At 38.1% G+C, this 20,332-nt stretch overlaps 1 pseudogene; it reads right to left on the reverse strand.

The window, feature by feature from the left end:
- Positions 1-8,403: 8,403 nt before the first annotated feature.
- The window catches only part of LOC131837091 (centromere protein K-like), a 101,196-nt pseudogene continuing 89,267 nt past the window's right edge, over positions 8,404-20,332 (reverse strand).

Raw genomic sequence — 20,332 nt, forward strand, 5'->3', positions numbered from 1 at the left:
TTACAACACTGCACTGGACTCAGAAATTTCACTGAGGTAGAGGGCCTCTGAATTTTTTTTTTTAAATATTTTTTTTTTAAAGATTTTTTATTTATTAATTTGACAGAGAGAAATCACAAGTAGATGGAGAGGCAGCCAGAGAGAGAGAGAGAGGGAAGCAGGCTCCCTGCTGAGCAGAGGGCCCGATGCGGGACTCGATCCCAGGACCCTGAGATCATGACCTGAGCCGAAGGCAGTGGCTCAACCCACTGAGCCACCCAGGCGCCCAGGGCCTCTGAATTTTAATCAGACTTATTCCATACTCTCTGACATGTAAATATGTTGTCAGTAAGTGTGGAGAAGTTGAAAATCATGTTCTAGACGTTCTATCAGCATATCATTAATGTGATAATTTTGCAATGTATATTGTGGGGAAAAAAAAAGTAATCAAGATCCCTAATATCAGGATGCCTGAGTGGCTCAGTCAGTTAAGCATCTGCCTTCAGCTCAGGTCATGATCCCAGGGTCCTGGGATTGAGTACTACATTGGGTTCTTTGTTCAGCAAGGAGACAGCTTAGCCCTCTGCCTGCTGCTACCCCTGCTTGTTCTCTCTCTCCCTCCCTTTCTTGATCTCTCTCTAAATAATAAATAACTAAAATCTTTTTTTTAAGATTCCTAATATTTAAATTGATACATAAGGATGAACGTTTACACACCACTGAGGTAAGACTGTACAGGTATGTTGCTGGTCTTCCAGCTGTAATAAAAATTCTTCCAGTGGGCCTCATGGAAATGTATAAATAAAAAGCACTAGTCATATCAATAAATGCACACCAGTGCAGGGATATGTGAATTTGCTCAAGCAAAATAACTACATCTAGTATAACAGCTAGAGGTGGAATAACAAGTTTGTGCTGAGCTACTGATATAATCTTGGCTAAATTTATGGTATAATCCACTGCCCTTTTCCATCTATCTTCTATCTCAGGCAAATTGAAGACTTGAATGAGGATGTGGGTAAGAATTAATATCTCTGCATCTCAAAAGTTCTTGTTTGTGGTGCAAATCTCTGAAATACCACCAAGAAAGCAGTATTACTCTGTATTCACTATATTCTTACATTACTATATTCTTACATACAATTATAATAGCTTATATGTGGCATTTCCTACCATTATAGTCCTCACTCTTCAGGTCAGAAACCAATATGAAGATTGTTTCAGCTGCAAAATATTTTTTATTCCAATTATACATTCTAAAACTGGGGGAAGAACCATAGCATGTGTTCATAAACCAACTGGACACAATGTGAGATAGATCTGTGCTAAAACTCTATTGATACTCTGAATACCATGAGCTCCTAATCTGACTAGAGGGCTATAATGATGTTTTATTTACCCTGGAAAGAGTGTGCATTCAGAGCAGCATCCAATAGTCCGTGAAGGGTCTGATTATTTCCTTTCCTACAATGCACGGTTATCCTGGTATAAAGCCATAGGTTACTTTAGGGAAAACTCAAAGAGAAATTAACAGTATACATTTTGATAGTATTCCAGGGTCTTTTATCAAGGCCTCCCATTCATTCAGGAGTTCAAGGTCTGTAAACTGGTTCAAGTTGAATAATTGATTGAAAGGTGGTGACTCGCAAGCAGTTGTGCCTCTTTCTAGATTGTAGGAAGACCCAGGCGCAAACTTATTCTAAAATTTAAAAGAGATGTCTGGATATACCCCAAAATCAGTGGACTCCTATAATTTTCATTTAGGTAGAATTCCCTAGGTTTTATTTGCATTAATTATACATCCATTCACATCCATTAAACGTCTTGCTATTAAGTCCAGAGTACTTGTTACTCTCATTATTTCCATTTAGCATAATGTCATCAATGTAATGAGGAGTATAATATCTTATGGGAGGGAAAATTGATCAACATTCCTACAAACTAAACATGCAAATGGAGTGTTGATATACCCTATACTTAAGATATTCTTTAGTTCATTCATGACCTGTGACCTTTTGGTATTGTCTCATCAAGCTTGCTAATCTTTAGCAAGACTTTGTACAACTGTAAATGTCAACTACAGCATTACTGTGTCTTTGTAGAATAGTAGTATTAAATAAATGGTTTAAGCTATGTTTCCGTTCAGGCAATTGCACTTTCCATTTATGACTGCTCAGTGCCTGCCACAGGTAGAGTGAATTTAGTCCAAATAATGTCGAAACAACCAAATGATTCAGCAGTTTTCACAGGATAAAATATATTAGGTGTATGTGCCTACTTTAATATTTGAGGACTTTTGTTGCATTAAAAATATAGGATGTTACTCAACCACCAGAAAGGATGAATACCACTCAAAGAACAAATAATCCAATCAAGAAACGGGCAGAAGACATGAACAAACATTTCTGCAAAGAAGACATCCAAATGGCCAACAGACACATGAAAAAGTACTCAACATCCCTCACCACCAGGGAAATACAAATCAAAATCACAATGAGATACCACCTCACACCAGTCAGAAGCACTAAAATTAACAAATCAGGAAAGGACAGATGTTGGCGAGGATAAAGAGAAAGGGGAGCTCTCCTACACTTTTGGTGGGAATGAAAGCTGGTAGAGTGACTCTGGAAAACAGTATGGAGTTTCCTCAAAAAGTTGAAAATAGAGCTACCCTATGACTCACCAATTGTACTACTGGGTATTTACCCAAAAATTACAAATGTAGTGATCTGAAGGGGCACATGTACCCCAATGTTTATAGAAGCAATATCCACAGTAGCCAAACTATGGAAGAGCCTAGATGTCTTTCAACAGATTAATGGATAAAGAAGATGTGGTGTATATATACACTGGGATATTAAGCAGCCATCACAAAAAAATCTTGCCGTTTACAATGATGTGGATGGAATAAGAGGGTATTATTTTGGCATAATAAATCAATCAGAGAAAGACAATTATATGGTATCACTGATAGGTGGAATTTAAGAAACAAGGCAGAGAATCATAGGGGAAGACAGAAAAAAATGAAACCAGAGAAGGGGACAAACCATAAGAGATTCTTAGTCATAGGAAACAAACAGGATTTCTGGAGTGGAGAGGAGGTGGGATGGATGGTGTGGCTGGGTGATTGACATTGGGAGGGGTATGTGTAGTGGTGACAACTGGGTATTGTGTATGACTGATGAATCACAGACCTGTACCCTTGAAACAAATAATACATTATATGCTAATTTTTAAAAAAGCATAAATACCTACATTTACATTGACAGAGATGGAACTGAAGGGTGTTGTTAAATGAAATAAATCAATCAGAGAAAGACAATTATCATATGGTTTCATTCATATATGGAACATAAGAAACAGGGAAGAGAGGGAAAACTGAATGGGAAGAAATCAGAGAGGAGACAAACAATGAGAGACTCTTAACTCTGGGAAGCAAACTGAGGGTTGCTGAAGGGGATGTATGTGGATGGCTGGGGTAGCTGGGTAATGAGCATTAAGGAAGACATGTGATATGATGAACACTGGGTGTTATACACAACTGATAAATTTTAAACTCTACACCTGAAACTAATGATATTCTATATGTTGGCTGATTGAATTTATGAATTAATTATTAATAATAAATAAATACAGGATTAAGCATTTCAAATGTTTGCTAACCTACATATCATGTAATATCTCTCCTAAAATTTGTTTTTCCTTTAGATTGAATTATTAAATGTCTTACAGGTTATCTTGATCTATAGATTAGTTAGTATGTCTATCATCTGGACATGGTTTTGCTATGTAGTTCTGATAATAAAAATTCTAATTCCTCAAATTTTAACTTTAAGTTACACATAAAGAACATTAATGAACTATCTATAATGTACTCAGTTCTGCAAACCAGTATTTTAATAAGCGTATTACCTAATTATCTTTGGAAATGTGACAAGCCTTTTAAACTAGAAATTTTTGACTTTAATAGAGTATTCAAAGTAGAGTAATTTATATGTTGAAATGAATGTATGCTCTGGAGACAATGATGAGTAAAGTTCTTACAAAGTACCTGGAATATCTCATCTAAAAATCAAAACTTTTCTGTTAAAAAAAAAAGGCAGTGAAGGTATATTGCTACTATGGCACCTAAAAAGGGATTTTGGTGGCCCTGTAGACCATTTGCATAAGTGGGAAAAAAAAAGACTAAAATTTACAAGCTCCAAGGAGGGGCAAGATGGGGAGAAGTAGGAGATCCTGTTTCAACTGGTCCCTTGAATTGAGCTACATATCTACCATATCTACATATCATGGTTTCTGAAAAAACATGAAATCTGCCTGAGATATAAGATTATACACTTCTGGACCTCTACAGAAGCAGAAGATCATCACTGGAATAAGGTGTACCTCTCCTGGATCATGGTTGATATTTTCAGGTATACAACTCTCAACCACCTCTTACCAGAATGACTAGGAGGAGAAACACCAAACACAGGAAAAATCCAGAGACTATGGCCTCTGCCAAAGAACTATTGGATATGTTTATGGACATAAACAATATGTCAGAAATAGAATTCAGGGTAACAATTATCCAGGCAATGGCTAGGTTGGAGAAGACCATTAGGGCCAACATAGAATCTCTAAGGGCAGAAGTGAGAGCTTATCTGAACGAATTTTAAAATGCTATCAATGAGATCCAATCTAATCTAAATACTGTAAAAGTTAGGGTAAATGAGGCAGAAGATCGAGTTAGTGATTTAAAAGACAAACTGATAGAAAAGAAGGACCAGGAAGAGGCCTGGAATAAATGGCTTAGAAGCCATGAAAACAGAATTAGAGAAATAAGTGACGCCATGAGATGTCCCAATGTCAGAATTATTGGGATCCTTGAGGGGGTGGTGGGAGAGAGAGGACAAGAAGATATAGTTGAACAAATCCTAGATGAGAATTTCCTTGATCTGAGGAATGTAAAAGTGTTCATGTCCTAGAGGCATAGAGGGCACCCCCCCCCCAATATCAATGAAGGTAGAAAGACGACCAGACATGTAATTGTAAAATTTGCAATCATAAATTCAGAGAAAATGTCTTAAGGGCAGCTAGGGGGGAAAGATCCCTTACATACAGAGGGAGGAACATGAGAATAATGATAGACCTATCCACAGAAACCTGACAATCCAGAAAGGGCTGGCAAGACATATTCAGGGCACTAAATGAGAAGAACATACAGCCAAGAATACTCTATCCAACAAGGCTGATATTCCAAATAGATGGAGAGAAAAAGAACTTCCAAGATTGGCAAAAACTAAAAGATTATGTGACTACCAAACCAGAACTACAAGAAATATTAAGAGGGTTCTATGAAAGAAGAAAGAACCCACAAGTGCTATAGAACAGGAATTTATAGAGACAAGCTATGGAAACAAGGACTTCACAAGCAACATGATGACTATAAAAACTTACCTTTCAATAATCACTCTCAGTGTGAATGGCCCAACTGCTCCCATAAAACAGAACAGGGCTTCATACTGGATAAAATTATGGTACCCATCCATATGCTGTCTACAAGAGACCCATTTTGAACTTAAAGATACATCCAGGCTGAAAGTGAAATGAATGGGAACCATCTTTCATGTCAATGGGCCTCAAAAGCGTTTCTCATATCAATAAATTAGATTTTAAACTAAGACTGTAGTCAGAGATACAGAAGGTCACTACATCATTCCTAAACAGAAAGAAGATCTAACAATTGTAAATGTTTATGCCCCCAACATGGGAGTGGTCAACTACATAAGCCAACTGTTAATCAAAATAGTCATATTGATGAGTATGTTAATTGTAGGGGATTTTAATATGTCACTCTCAGCAACAGACAGATCATCCAAGCAGAAAATCTACAAAGAAACAAGAGCTTTGAATGACACATGGGGCTAGATGGGCCTCACAGGTAGATACAGAACATTCCGTCCTACAACAACAGAATACTCATTCTTCTCAAGCGCACATGGAGCTTTCTCCAGGATAGGCCACATACTAGGTCATGAATTGGGGCTCAACTGATACCAAAATACTGAGATTATTCCCTGCATATTCTCAGACCACAATGCTTTGAAACTGGGAACCAACCACAAGAAAGTTTGGAAGGAATTCAAACACCTGGAAGCTAAAGACCACCCTGCTCAAGAGCATTGACATAAACCAGGAAATCAAAGAAGAACTTAAACAATTCATGGAAACTAAAGAAAATGAAGACACATTGGAAATGAAGACACATTAGGCAAAGGAAGAAAAAGCAAAAATGAATTTTTGGGACTTCATCAAGATCAAAATCTTCTGTACAACAAAGGAAACAGTCAACAAAACAAAGAGGCAACCCACGGAATGGAAGAAGATATTTGCAAATGACACTACAGACAAAGGGCTGATATCAAAGATCTCTAAAGAACTTCTTTTCAATTGCATCCTGTCATAAGACCAGATTCTTATTGAAATTATGCAAATAAATATATTGCCATGAAAACATAAGAATCTTAAATTTACCAGAGACCATACTTGTCATAACAATGCAATTGAAAATGAAATTTTGTTTATCATAACTTATTTGACAATGTTTCCCAAATTATTTGACATACCAAGTAAACAAGCCTAAATAGTTAAAAAGACTTTATTTAAAAGTTATATTTTGGAACATTGGTAAAATCAGAAAGTTTTAAAACACATGTTTAAATTATATTAAAGATTATTATAAAACTCTGCCTTCAGCTCGGGTCATGATCCTACGGTCCTGGGATCGAGCCCCACATTGGGCTCTCTGCTCAGCATGGAGCCTGCTTCCCCTTCTCTCTCTGCCTGCCTCTCTGCCTATTTGTGATCTCTCTCTCTGTCAAATAAATAAATACAATCTTTTTAAAAACCTGTGTGTGTGTGTGTATGTGTGTATGTATATATACATATACACATATATATATACATATATATATACATATACACACACACACATATATATATATGTATATATATATATATAAACATATACATATGGGTATATACATATTATGTACATATATATACATACATATATGGGTAGAACTGACTAGGGAATAAGGACTACCTTGAAGCTTATAGCTATACATATTTTTAAAAAGGATAAAGAAACAAAGTTATATGTATGAAAAAAGTTCAAGTTTAAAAGTTACCTTGAAATATGTTGTATTAAACATTGAGTTGAAGTAGTAAGTAGGTTAAAAAAATTATAAGAATAATGAGAATGAATTTTTTAAAAAGAGAGAGAAAATGTTTATCTATGAACAGGCTGTAGACTGTTCATAGCAGGAACTTAATATTTTGTTTTCCCCTGGTGTTGGGGTTTTACAGTTTTATGGGAACCCTGTCATTGTTGTCCTCTTGTTCTTTTGGTTTGTATTCTTGGGGAGAACCTTCTGCATTTTTTTTGGTTGATCTTGCTTCAGCTGAGTTGCCCTGCCCCCTGTGAAGGGACTGGGCTCTGTGGAAACCGGTTTTTCAGGCTTCTGCTCTCTGGAGGTTTTATTCTTTGGCATCTTTTTGCACCTTTTTGGAGAGTCAGAGCAAAGTAAATTGTCCACACCCAGACCTCCACCTCAGAAAGAAGACATAGTCTGCTCCCCTCTGAATGGTCCAGAACATACAGACACCCCCTCTGCAAACTCTGTTGAATACTGCAACGTCCTACAGGTGGTGCACAGCCATGATCACCATCTCCATGGTTTCCCAAGGCCCCTGCTTGTCTCTGTACTCCCATACCACCAAAAGCATGAACAATAGCAGTCTAAGAGAACGTGGTCATTGTGGCTGCCACTCCAGGGACAGCTCTCTGGAGCCCATAGCCATGCAGGATGCACTTAGCCCCAACTGGGGTGGAGGCAGTGAATGGCTGCAGACCCAAGGACTGCCAAATGGAGCCTGCATCAGTCTCTGTCAGGCATGCGTGGGGATGCATTCAGCCTGGGTAGTGGTGGATGGACACAGCAGAGGTGGCTATGGTGGCTACAAACCCAAGAACCAGGGCTGCAGCTCATGCCAAGCTCTCTCAGGTGCAGCTGGCACTGGCTGTGGCCATCCTGGGACTGTGGGCTTAGGTCTGTGCCTGCAGCCATCCCATCCCTACAATTGTCCCTTAAGTCCCTTTGGGTTTTTTGAGTGTTGTTATTAATCCCTTCCTGTCTTGCATCCACCAGTCTCCAAGCTAATGCTTGTCCCTAAGTGCAGGACACTTTTATATTAGGGTATTATGTCCCAATGGATTGCTTCTGGTGGTTCTCTCCCTCTTTTGTTTATCCTCCAATATCAGTCCATGAACTCCCAACTCTTCTGTACCTCTCCACTGCCCCTGTAGAGTTCCAGAAGTGTATAATCTTACATCTCAGGCTGCTTTCGTGGGTGCTCACAGTGCCTTGGAAGATATTTAGCTCAACTTAGGGGACCAGCTGAAATAGGGTTTCCTACTCCTCTTACATCCTGACCCGCCTCCTGGAAAGAAAAATTGTAAATAGCAATTATCCCCAAAACTCTTTGCAATGAAAACTTGCATCCTTTCTCTGTCCCTTAAATTACCAATCTTATCATGTCTTGGAAATATGAACAACTCAAGAAAAAAGTATTGCACACAGAGACAGAAGGGGAAAAAATGATGGTGTGGACTGTTAAAAATGAAGACTGCTGGGTGCCTTGCTGCTCAGTTGGAGGAGCATGCAACTCTTGATCTTGGGGTTGTGAGTTCGAGCATCACATTGGGTGTAGAGATTACTTAAAAATTAAATCTGGGGTCACCTGGGTGGCTCAGTCAGTTGAGTGTCTTCTTTCAGCTCAGGTCATGATCCCAGAGTTCTGGGATGAAGCCCTGGGTCAGGCTCCCTGGTCAGTAGGGAATCTGCTTCTCCCTCTCCCTTTGCCTGTCGCTATACTTTTTCCTGCTCTCACATATGCTCTTGCTCCTTCTCTAATAAATAAAGTCTTTTAAAAAGAAAAATATACAATCATATCAAAAAATGGGCAGAAGATATGGACAGACACTTCTCCAATAAAGACATACAAATGGCTATCAGACACATGAAAAAATGTTCATCATCACTAGCCATCATGGAGATTCAAATTAAAACTACATTGAGGGGCGCCTGGGTGGCTCAGTGGGTTAAAGCCTCTGCCTTCGGCTCGGGTCATGATCCCGGGGTGCTGGGATCGAGCCCCGCATTGGGCTCTCTGCTCAGCAGGGTGCCTGCTTCCCTTCCTTTCTCTCTGCCTGCCTCTCTGCCTACTTTTGATCTCTCTCTCTCTCTGTCCAATAAATGAATAAAATCTTTTAAAAAAATAAAATAAAAAAATAAAACTACATTGAGATATCACCTTGTACCAGTTAGAATGGCCAGAATTAGCAAGACAGGAAACAACATGTGTTGGAGAGGATGTGGAGAAAAGGGAACCCTCTTCCACTGCTGGTGGGAATGCAAGTTGGTGCAGCCTCTTTGGAGAACAGTGTGGAGATTCCTCAAGAAATTAAAAATAGAACTTCCCTATGACCCTGCTATTGCACTCCTGGGTATTTACCCCAAAGATACAGATGTCATGAAAAGAAGGGCCATCTGTACCCCCAATGTTTATAGCAGCAATGGCCATGGTCGCCAAACTGTGGAAAGAACCAAGATGCCCTTCAACACATGAATGGATAAGGAAGATGTGGTCCATATACACTATGGAGTATTATGCCTCCATCAGAAAGGACGAATACCCAACTTTTGTAGCAACATGGACTGGACTGGAAGAGATTAAGCTGAGTGAAATAAGTCAAGCAGAGAGAGTCAATTATTATATGGTTTCACTTATTTGTGGAGCATAACAAATATCACGGAGGACATGGGGTCTTAGAGAGGAGAAGGGAGTTGGAGGAAATTGGAAGGGGAGGTGAACCGTGAGAGACTATGGACTCTGAAAAACAATCTGAGGGTTTTGAAGGGGCGGGGGGGGTGGGAGGTCGGGGTACCAGGTGGTGGGTATTATAGAGGGCACGGATTGCATGGAGCACTGGGTATGGTTCAAAAATAATGAATACTGTTATGCTGAAAATAAAAAATAAATTTTTAAAAAAAGCAAAAAATATGCTGATATAAGATTGAATTCTCTATATTAAAAAGACAAACTTTTGTGTGCACCTGGGTGGCTCAGTCATTAAACATCTGCCTTCGGCTCAGGTTATGATTCCAGGGCCCTGGAATAGAGTCCCATGCCCATCTCCCTGCTCTGCAGATAGCCGTCTTCTCCATATCCCTCTGCTGCTCCCCTGGTTAGACTCTCTCTCTCTCTCTGTGTCAAAGAAATAAATGAAATCTTTTTAAAAAGACAAAATTTTCTTGGATGATTGGTCTGCTCTTGATGAGAAATTATTAACAAAGAGGTTTTGTTTTTCTTTATTTACCCAGAAAAATTAAGTTTCTGTTTTACCAGGTGTATAAGAAACTCTCACCATATCTTTAACCATGGGCATTCTTTTTCTTTTAAGATTTTATTTATTTATTTGATAGACAGAGAGAGAGATCACAAGATGGCATAGAGGCAGGCAGAGAAAAAGGGGAAAGCAGGCTCCCTGCCAAACAGAGAGCCTGATATTGGGCTCTATCCCAGATCCCTGAGATCATGACCTGAGCCAAAGGCAGAGGTTCAACCCACTGAGCTACCCAGGGCCCCCTAACCATGGCTATTCTTGTCTTTTATTACTTACAGAGTATTATTTTCTCTAATGCTTTCACAAAAAGTGTTCTTGTAAAATTACTTCATATTCCAGAAGACTCATGGGAGACAGGTCATAACTAATAACTAAGGTCACTTTGCTTTCATGTGGAAGGGACAATGATAAATATTTCAAGTGCTCCCCCCAAAACTACCTGCATACCCACAGTATGTCGTGGGATGATAGTCTGGGATTTATCCCTGTTCTCCTTCCACACATCAGTGATATGAACCCATTATATTGAAAATATAATGTTGGGGCACCTGGGTGTCTCAGCTTCAGCTGAGGTCATTATCCCAGGGTCCTGGGATTGAGCCCCGCTTTGAGCTCTCTGCTCAACAGGAAGCCTGCTTCCCCCTCTCTCTCTGCCTGCCTCTCTGCCTACTTATATTCTCTGTCTGTCAAATAAATAAATAAAATCTTTAAAAAAATAAAGAAAATATACTGTTAACATGTAAAGAATTGCCTTTACTGCAGAACATTGTAGGCTTTCCTGGAGCATCTTCCAGGAAGAGAATTGGAAATGAACCCACAGAAAACTCAAAATACAGACACTGCTGTAAGGCTTTGGGTGTTGTCTGGTTGGATATGACTCATATTGTCCCCAAAGCTATGGTTAATAATCTGCCAGCCTATCCAACCCCTAAGAATGTGAAAGAGATGCAAACCTTTGTAGGAATTTTAGAGTATTGAAGGACTTTCATTCCCCACCTGGCACAATACATCCATCCCTTATGCTACCCTCTAAAGAAGGAGTAAAGGGGTTCAGGACAGAACCCCCAGAATTTACCACAGAATGTGGGTTATTTTGAGCTGAAGATACTTGACATCATATGGGCCAAAGAGAAACTTGTCTCTCCCTTAATCACACAGAAAAATATAAATTTGATTTTTTTCCTCAGAATAGAGTTATTAAAAGAGATACATTTTATGTGAATCTGCATAATAGAACAAACATCTAATGACCAAAAATATGTTCTTCTTATTTTCCTGTAAAGTGTGTTTTTTCTTCTGAAATCCCAGACCCTACCCCATTCTCCTTGGTTCAGAATGGCATATTTGCCTCATTTTTTTGACTGTTTTGGAATTTCCATGTCTATGTGAATTTCTCATACATATGCCTATTAAATTCCATTTTCTCCTATTAATCTGTCTCATGTCAGTTTTATTCTTAGGCCATCTAGATGGACCTTTGAGGAGACAGAGGTTGTCATTCCCCAACAGATGGTGTAGTCAGTAGGACATTTTGACTCACTGAACATCATTTGCTGGACACTGCTGCAGCTGAGAGATCCTGGGACATCTGACACCTGCTGTAATCTCTATCTGCAGAGAGAGTCCAATGGAGAAAGAATGTAGAGAGTCCCTTTTCTATCTTTCTAAATTTAGATTTGCAAAAGAAAATATGTGTGGAACTAGATCCTTGGGCCTGGTGATTCTTTGGTTGAATTTGGTACCAATGTTTTGATTACTGATCCATTTCTTCCATGAGACAGTCTTTGTTTTCCTTTCTTTTGTCCTTCATGTGGTATGTCTTTTTATTGCTAAGGGATATCTTGGAAACCAAAGCTACAAAGCTATATGGGTAAAGCACTTAAAAGTAGTTAGAGCACTTGCCACCTCAAGAAGACTACTGTGATAAGTTGGTCATGGAATGGTTTAGATTGACACTAGCTCTCCCACCAACCTCAAAAATACTTCTGTGTATTTAAGTACCTTGTAAAACTACAAACAGTCCCCAACCTGCAGCATATCTTTTTAGGTATTAGTGTGGCTCCAAGAGACGCAAGGCTTAGATAAAACTGTTATTTTTTTTTTTCCATTTGTCTCATTCTGTGTCATAAGAGCTTGGTTTTGTGACCAGTGAGAACATTCTTTTTGGTCTCTACAAGGTTACACCATGGTGGGCAATAATATAGACAGGGGATCTGAGTTTCATTCTCTGTCTGGCTATGCTAGCCCTCAGAGATGTTTGTCATGAGAGGTTCCAACTCATAGGCACTTTTGTCATTTCAACCTCTGTTGCTTATTAGTGTTTAAAATCCATTCTAGAACTCCCTGTCAAGTATCACTGAATAGCAGGCTTGTGGTTGGAAGTATGCCACAGTTTCATGGAAGCCTGGGGATACCATGTTCACTATACCATCTTTACCACCTGTACAACAAAGATTTTTGCTTTTTAGACTAATTTCAGGAATAAACTTTGGGATCATAGACACTGTGTCATCTCTGTGATCCCTGGACACCTCTTGCATCTTTTGTTAAGCCATTAAAAGATTTTTGGTTTTTTTGTTGTTCGTTTTTGACAGAAAGAATTTTTTAAATATTTTTTAGCTTTTGACAATTTTATTTTTATTTTTTATTTTGCTTATTAAATTTTATTTTGCTTTTTTAATGTTCCAAGATTCATTGTTTATGCACCACACTCAGTGGTCCAGGCCCTATGTGCCCTCCCTAATACCTACCAACAGACTCACCCATTCCTCCCCTACTCTGCATTAAAACCCTCAGTTTGTTTCTCAGAGTCTGAAGTCTTTCATGCTTCATCATCCCCTCCAATTGACCCCAATTCACTTGTCTTTCCTTCTCCTAATTTCCTCCATGTTATCCCTTATGTTCCACAAGTAAGTGAAACCGTATGATAGTTGACTCTCTCTACTTGACTTTTTTCACTCAGCATAATCAATCTCCTCCAGTCCTGTCCATGTTGTTACAAAAGTTGGGTATTCATCCTTTCTGATGGCTGAGTAATATTCCATTATATAAGTGGACCATGTCTTCTGTATCTATTTGTCGGTTGAAGGGCATCTTGGGTCTTTTCACAGTTTGGCAAATGTGGCCACTGCTCCTATGAACATTAGGTATATGTGGCCCTTCTTTTCAATACATCTGTATCATTGGGGTAAACACCAATAGTGCAATTTCAGGGTCATAAGGAAACACTATTTTTAATTTCTTAAGAAGTCCCCACACTGACCACCCCTGAAATTACTAGAACTCATGCAACAATTCAGTAATGTGTACAAAATCAATGTACAGAAATCAATTGCTTTCTTATACACTAACAATGAAAATATAGAAAGAGAAATTAGAGAATCAATTCCATTTACTATAGCACCAAGAACAATAAGATATCTTGGAGTAAACTTAACCAAAGAGATAAAAGATCTATACTGGAGGAACTACAGAGCACTCATGAAAGAAATAGAAGAAAACACAAAAAGTTGGGAAAACATTCCATTCTCAGGGATTGGAAAAATAAACATTGTCAAAATGTCTATACTACCCAGAGCAATCTATATTTTCAATATCATCCTGATCCAAATTCCACTGGCATTTTTCAAAGTCCTGGAACAAACAATCCTAAAATTTGTATGGAACCAGAAAATACCCCAAACTGCTAAGGAAATGTTGAAAAAGAAAAACAAAACTGGGGGCACCTCTTTGCCTGATTTCAAGCTTTCTTACAAAGCTGTGATCATTAAGACAACATGGTACTGACATGACATATAAACTAATGGAACATAGTAGAGTCCAGATATGGACCCTCAACTCTATGGTCAAATAATCTTCAACAAAGCAGGAAAAAATATCCAGTGGGAAAAATAAAGTCCATCTATTCAATAAATGGTGTTGGTAGAATTGGACAACTATGTATAGAAGAATGAAAGAATGAAATTCGACCATTCTCTTACACCATACACAAAGATAAACTCAAAGTGGATGTAAGACAGAAATCTTTCAAAATCCTAGAGGAGAACAAAGTCAGAATCTTTTTTGACATCAGCCCCAGCAACTTTTTTCAAGACATGTCTCCAAAAGCAAAGGAAACACAACTGAAACTGAAATTTTGGGACTTCATCAAGATAAAAATCTTCTGCACAGTAAAGGAAATAGTCAACAAAACAAAGAGAAAACACACGGAATGGGAAAAGATATTCACATGACACTATAGAAAAACCAGAGAAGATTCCAGATTGCTATGGAAATGTTTTAAAATGTTGAAAAAGAAAAACAGGGATGCTTTGGTGGTTCAGTGGGTCAAGCCTCTACCTTCAGCCCAGGTCATGATCTCAGGGTCCTGGGATGGAGCTCCGTATCAGGCTCTCTGCTCAGTGGGGAGCCTGCTTCCCCCTCTCACTCTGCCTGCCTCTCTGCCTACTTGTGATCTCTCTCTCTCTCTCTCTCTCTCTGCCAAATAAATAAATATAATTTTATTTTAAAAAAAAAGAGAAACAAAGCTGTAAAAAGTATCAGGCATCATTTACCTGATTTCTAGCTTTACCACAAGCTGTGATCACCAAGACAGCATGGTACTGGTACAAAAATGGATACATAGACCAATGGAACAGAGCAGAGAGTCCAGATGTAAACCCTCAACTCAATGGTCAAATAATCTTCAACAAAGCAGGAAAAAGCCATTAAATGTCTTACTGGTTTGAGTCACTATTAAGAGATTCTACTTCTCAATGACTGGATGACGGATCCTTTAAATTGCCTGTATTAAAATATATATTAGGGGTGGCTAAGTGGGTTAAAGCTTCTGCCTTCCGCTCAGGTCATGATCCCAGGGTCCTGGAATCGAGCCCCACATTGGGCTCTCTGCTCCGCAGGGAGCCTGCTTCCTCCTCTCTCTCTCTGCCTGCCTCTCTGCCTGCTTGTGATCTCTGTCTGTCAAGTAAATAAATAAAATCTTTAAATATATAAATATATATATATATATATACATATATATGTGTATATATATATATATATATATATATATATATATATATAAACTCTCAATTGTTCTATTGGTACAACAGCTAGTCTTAGGTATTGCTTTGACAAGATAAAAGAATAGACTTTATTTATTTTTTTAAAGTTTATTACTTGGGGCACCTGTGTGGCTCAGTCAGATGAACAGCTGCCTTTGGATCGGGTCATGATCCCAGGGTCCTGGGATCAAGCCTTGAATCAGGCTCCCTGGTCAATGGGGAGCCTGCTTCTCCCTCTCCCTCTGTCTCCTGACTCATGCTCTCACTCTCTCTATATCTCAAATAAATAAATAAAATCTTTAAAAATTCTTCTTTTAAATCTTTTTTTAAAATGATTTTATTTATTTATTTATTTGACAGGGAGAGAGGAGAGAGAGAGAGAGAACACCAAGGCAGAGTGGCAGTGGCAGGCAGAGGGAGAGAGAGAAGCAGGCTCCCTGATAAGCAGAAATTCCCAGTGCTGGCCTCAATCACAGGACCCTGGGATCATGACCCGAGGTGAAGGCAGACTTAACTTAACAGACTGAGCAAACCATGTTCCCCAAAAGAACATAATTTAGACAGAAAATAAAAAGAAATGCCCATAACCAATGTAAATTTGCTTCCTAAAATCTGACCCCATCTGCCAGTTTTTACTCTCTTTCTCAATAAAATTTACAAAATCATTTTGGCCTAATCTTTGGTTCAAGGTATACAGATTGCTAGTGTAAATGCTGAAGCCAGAAAACAAATTTAACAATAGCTTCCAAGACTGCCAATAAGGGTAACTTTGCTCCTATCTTCCAGGGCTCTGTAATCACACTCTTTCTAACCTTAGGCAAACCTATACATGTCTTTTGCAGTAGTATCTTAGACCCCTACAATGCTAAAAACAAAATAAAAAACAAACAAGAGAGTATCCCCTGGGAACAGTAGGGGTTTTAAATTTTAAGGCCCCTCTACCTCTACTTTCAGAGTCTCTAACTTAATTTAGAGAATTAGAAAGATTATTCAGCTATATTCACAACCTTCCCTTCTGTGGAAATAGATAACCAAAATTTCTCCTAGGAACTTGTACAAATGATTTGCAAAAGGCCAAATATTCACAGATTAATAAAAACCAAGGTTAAATTGTGTATCCAGAAAAAAAGGTTTTTGATAAAATGCTTTATACATATTTTACTAAGGCATAAATTATTTGCATCCCATTTTATTTAAAACTCTCTGATTTAAAAAATCAAATTTAGTTAAAAAGATGGGCAAGTCCCTTGATATTCAGGCTACAATACTGGTGTTTAGGGTATTAGGAAAAATTAAAGCCGGACTGTCTTTGCCAGTCTATAAACATCAGTTTTTCTTCTCAAAGTGTTTACAGATACTATTTTTAAAATCAGGATATTGTAACAAAATCATTCTATACTTTAAATAAAAGTAAATTTTATTTTATTTTGATTTTATTTATTTATTTGACAGTCAGAGATCACAAGTAGGCAGAGAGGCAGGAGAGAGAGAGGGAGAAGCAGGCTCCCTGCTGAGCAGAAAGCTTGATGCAGGGCTCGATCCCATGACTCTGGGATCATGACCTGAGCCAAAGGCAGAGGCTTTAACCCACTGAGCCACCCAGGCACCTCTAAAAGTAAATTTTAAATGGCAATTATCCTGCAACTCTAGAAAGACTTTCTTATTTTCCTTTTTTTCATTTTTTATCATTTTATTTTTTGTCATAATAAATGTACTCTTTTTTTTTGAAGATTTTATTTATTTATTTGACAGATCACAAGTAGCCAGAGAGGCAGGCAGAGAGAGAGGAGGAATCAAGCTCCTGCTGAGCAGAGAGCCTGATGCAGGGATCAATTCCAGGTCCCTGAGATCATGACCTGAGCTGAAGGCAGACGCTTAACCCACTGAGCCACCCAGGCACCCCTAAATGTACTCTTTAATCCCCATCCCCCATAACCAACCCACCTCCTCTCTGGAAACCATCAGTTTGTTTTCTGTAGTTAAGAGGTTAATTGTTTTGTTTTGCTTTTTATCCTTGGGGTACCTGGGTGGCTGAATCATTAGGTATCTGCCTTCTGTTCAGGTCATGATCCTAGGGTCCTAGAATTGAATCCCTCATCCATCTCCCTGCTCAGCAGGAGGCCTGCTTCTCCCTCTCCTACTCCCCTTGCTTGTATTCTCTCTCTCTCTCTCTCTCCGTTAAATAAATAAAATATTTGAAAAAAAAAAATTTTTTTTCTTGGTTACTCACTCTCTTTTTTTTTTTCCTGTTGCACAATTTTTTTTTTTTTTTTTTTTTGGTTTCTTAGATTCCACATATGGGTGAAAACATATACTATTTATCTTTCTTTAGCAGATTTATTTCACCTAACATTATAATATCTAGCTCCAGCCATATCATTGCAAATAAGTTTTTTTTTTTTTTTTTGCTTGATAGCATTTTGGTTTTCTTTTTAATTTTTTAGTTATTGTTATGTTCATCACCATACAGTTCATCATTAGTTTTTGATGTAGTGTTCCAAGATTCATTGTTTATGTATAACACCCAGCACTCCATGCAATACATGCCCTCCTTAATACCCATCACCAGCTTCACATATCCCCCACCCGTCTCCCCTCTTAAACCTTCAGTTTGTTTCTCAGAGTCCATAGTCTCTCATGGTTCATCTCCCCCTCTTCTCTCTCCCCTTTCACTTTTCCCTTCCTTCTCCTAATATCCTCCATGTTATTCCTATGTTCTGCAGATGATAATTGACGTTCTCTCCTTGACTTATTTCACTCAGCATAATCTCCTCCAGTCCCATCCAAGCTGATGCAAAAGTCAGGTATTCATCCTTTCTGATAGAGACGTAATATTCCATTATATATCTGGACAACATCTTCTTTATCCATTTGTCTGTTGAAGGGCATCTCAGCTCTTTTCACAGTTTGGCTATTGTGAACATTGCTGCTATGAACTTTGGGGTACATATGACCCTTAATTTCACCACATCTGTATATTGGGATAAATACCCAGTAGTGCAATTTTCAGGTTATAGGGTAGCTCTTTTTTTGAGGCATCTCCACAGTTTTCCAAAGTGGATGCACTTGTACTTACTTGCATTCCTACCAACAGTGTAAGAGGGTTCCCCTTTCTCCACATTCTCTCCAACATTTGTTGCTTTTTCCTTGTTAGTTTTTGTCATTCTAACTGGCATAAGGTGGGGATTTCATTCTTTTTCATAGTTGAATAATATATATATATAGCCATTATGACAGGCAAGAGGTGATATCTCGTTGAGGTTTTGATTTATATTTTCCAGAGATAAATAATCTTGAGCGTTTTGGGGTTTTTTGTTTGTTTGTTTGTTTTTAGGATTTTATTTATTTGTGAGAAAGAAAGATCATGAGCTGAGAAAGCTCACTGGAAGAAGCAGACTCCCTGCTGAGCAAGGAGCCTGATGTGGGACTTGATCCCAGAACTCCAGGATCATGACCTGAGCTGAAAGCAGTTTTTTTAACCAACTAAGCCACCCAAGCCCCCAATCCTGAGCATTTTGTACGTGGCTGTTTGTCATCGGAATGTCTTTTTTGGAGAAGTGTCTGTCCACGTGTTCTGCCCATTTTTAAATTGGATTAGTTGGCTTTGGGGTATTGAGTTGAATCAGTTCCTTATATATTTTGGATACCCTTTATCAAGTAGATCACTTCCAAATACCTTTTCCCATTCTGTAGATTGACTTTTCACCTGTAGATTGCCTTTTCACTTTTTTTTTAAATTGTTTCCTTCACTGTACAAAAGCCTTTTGGTTTGAAGTAGTCCAAGTAGTTTATTGATGCTTTTATTTTCCTTGCCTCAGGGGCCCTTTCTAGAGAAATATCACTACAGTTGATGTCACAGAGCTTATTGTCCCTGCTATCTCCTAGGATTTCCATAGCTTCAGGTCTCACATCTAGGTCTTTAAGGAATTTTGAGTTTATTTTCATGTATGGTCAAAGAAGGTGGACCCGTTTCATTCTTTTGCATGTTGTTGTTCTGTTTTCTCAATACTATTTGTTGAAGAGACTCTCTTTTTCCCATTGAATATTCATTCCTCTCTTTTCAAAGATTAATTGACCATATAATTGTGGGCTTATATCTCAGTTTTCTGTTCTATTTTTGTGCCAATATGATACTGTTTTGATTATTACAATTTTATAAAATAACTTAAAGTCTAGAAGTGTAATGCCTCCAGTTTTGTTTTTCTTTTTCAATATTACTTTGGCAATCTGAAATATTTAGAAAAAAAATCTTTACATTATTTTTCTTTCCCTTGAAATTTTAAATTTATCATGTCTTTGAAATGCAAACACAGCCCAAAATCTCCTGAGACTGAAGAAAAAAGAAGAAGGAGAAGAAGAAGGAGGAGGACGGCGAGGAGGAGGAGAAGAAGGAAAGCTGCAAGGAGGCCTTTTTAAAATATGAACTGTGGAAGAGCTTTTAGTCAAGAATCTAATGCCTCTAATAACAGGAAGATATGTGGCCAATATTTAACTTCAGAAAAGCATAGATAATATCACTCTGACTTTGATATACATTTTCTACTCCTATTTTCTCTGGGACCTAAGCACCAATTCTTGTCATTCAAATTTTAGAAAAAGGTGGGGGTTTTTTGTTGTTAAATAAATACATACATACATTTTTAAATTGTGTTTATAATATCCTCTCCAAAAACTTTAGTGGAAACAAAGTTAATATTTGTTAATGTCTCATTTATACTTGTGTGTGTGTGTCTATGTGTATCCATGAATACTATAAATTTGAGATATTTTCTCTACCTCTGCATTATACTGCTAAAATTATTATGTAAAAGAGTTCCATTCAGTTGTTTTGAAGGCAAGTGCTTGCAAGGATTGGACATTC

This window comes from Mustela lutreola, chromosome 7, assembly GCF_030435805.1.
Source record: "Mustela lutreola isolate mMusLut2 chromosome 7, mMusLut2.pri, whole genome shotgun sequence".
Taxonomy (NCBI): domain Eukaryota; kingdom Metazoa; phylum Chordata; class Mammalia; order Carnivora; family Mustelidae; genus Mustela; species Mustela lutreola.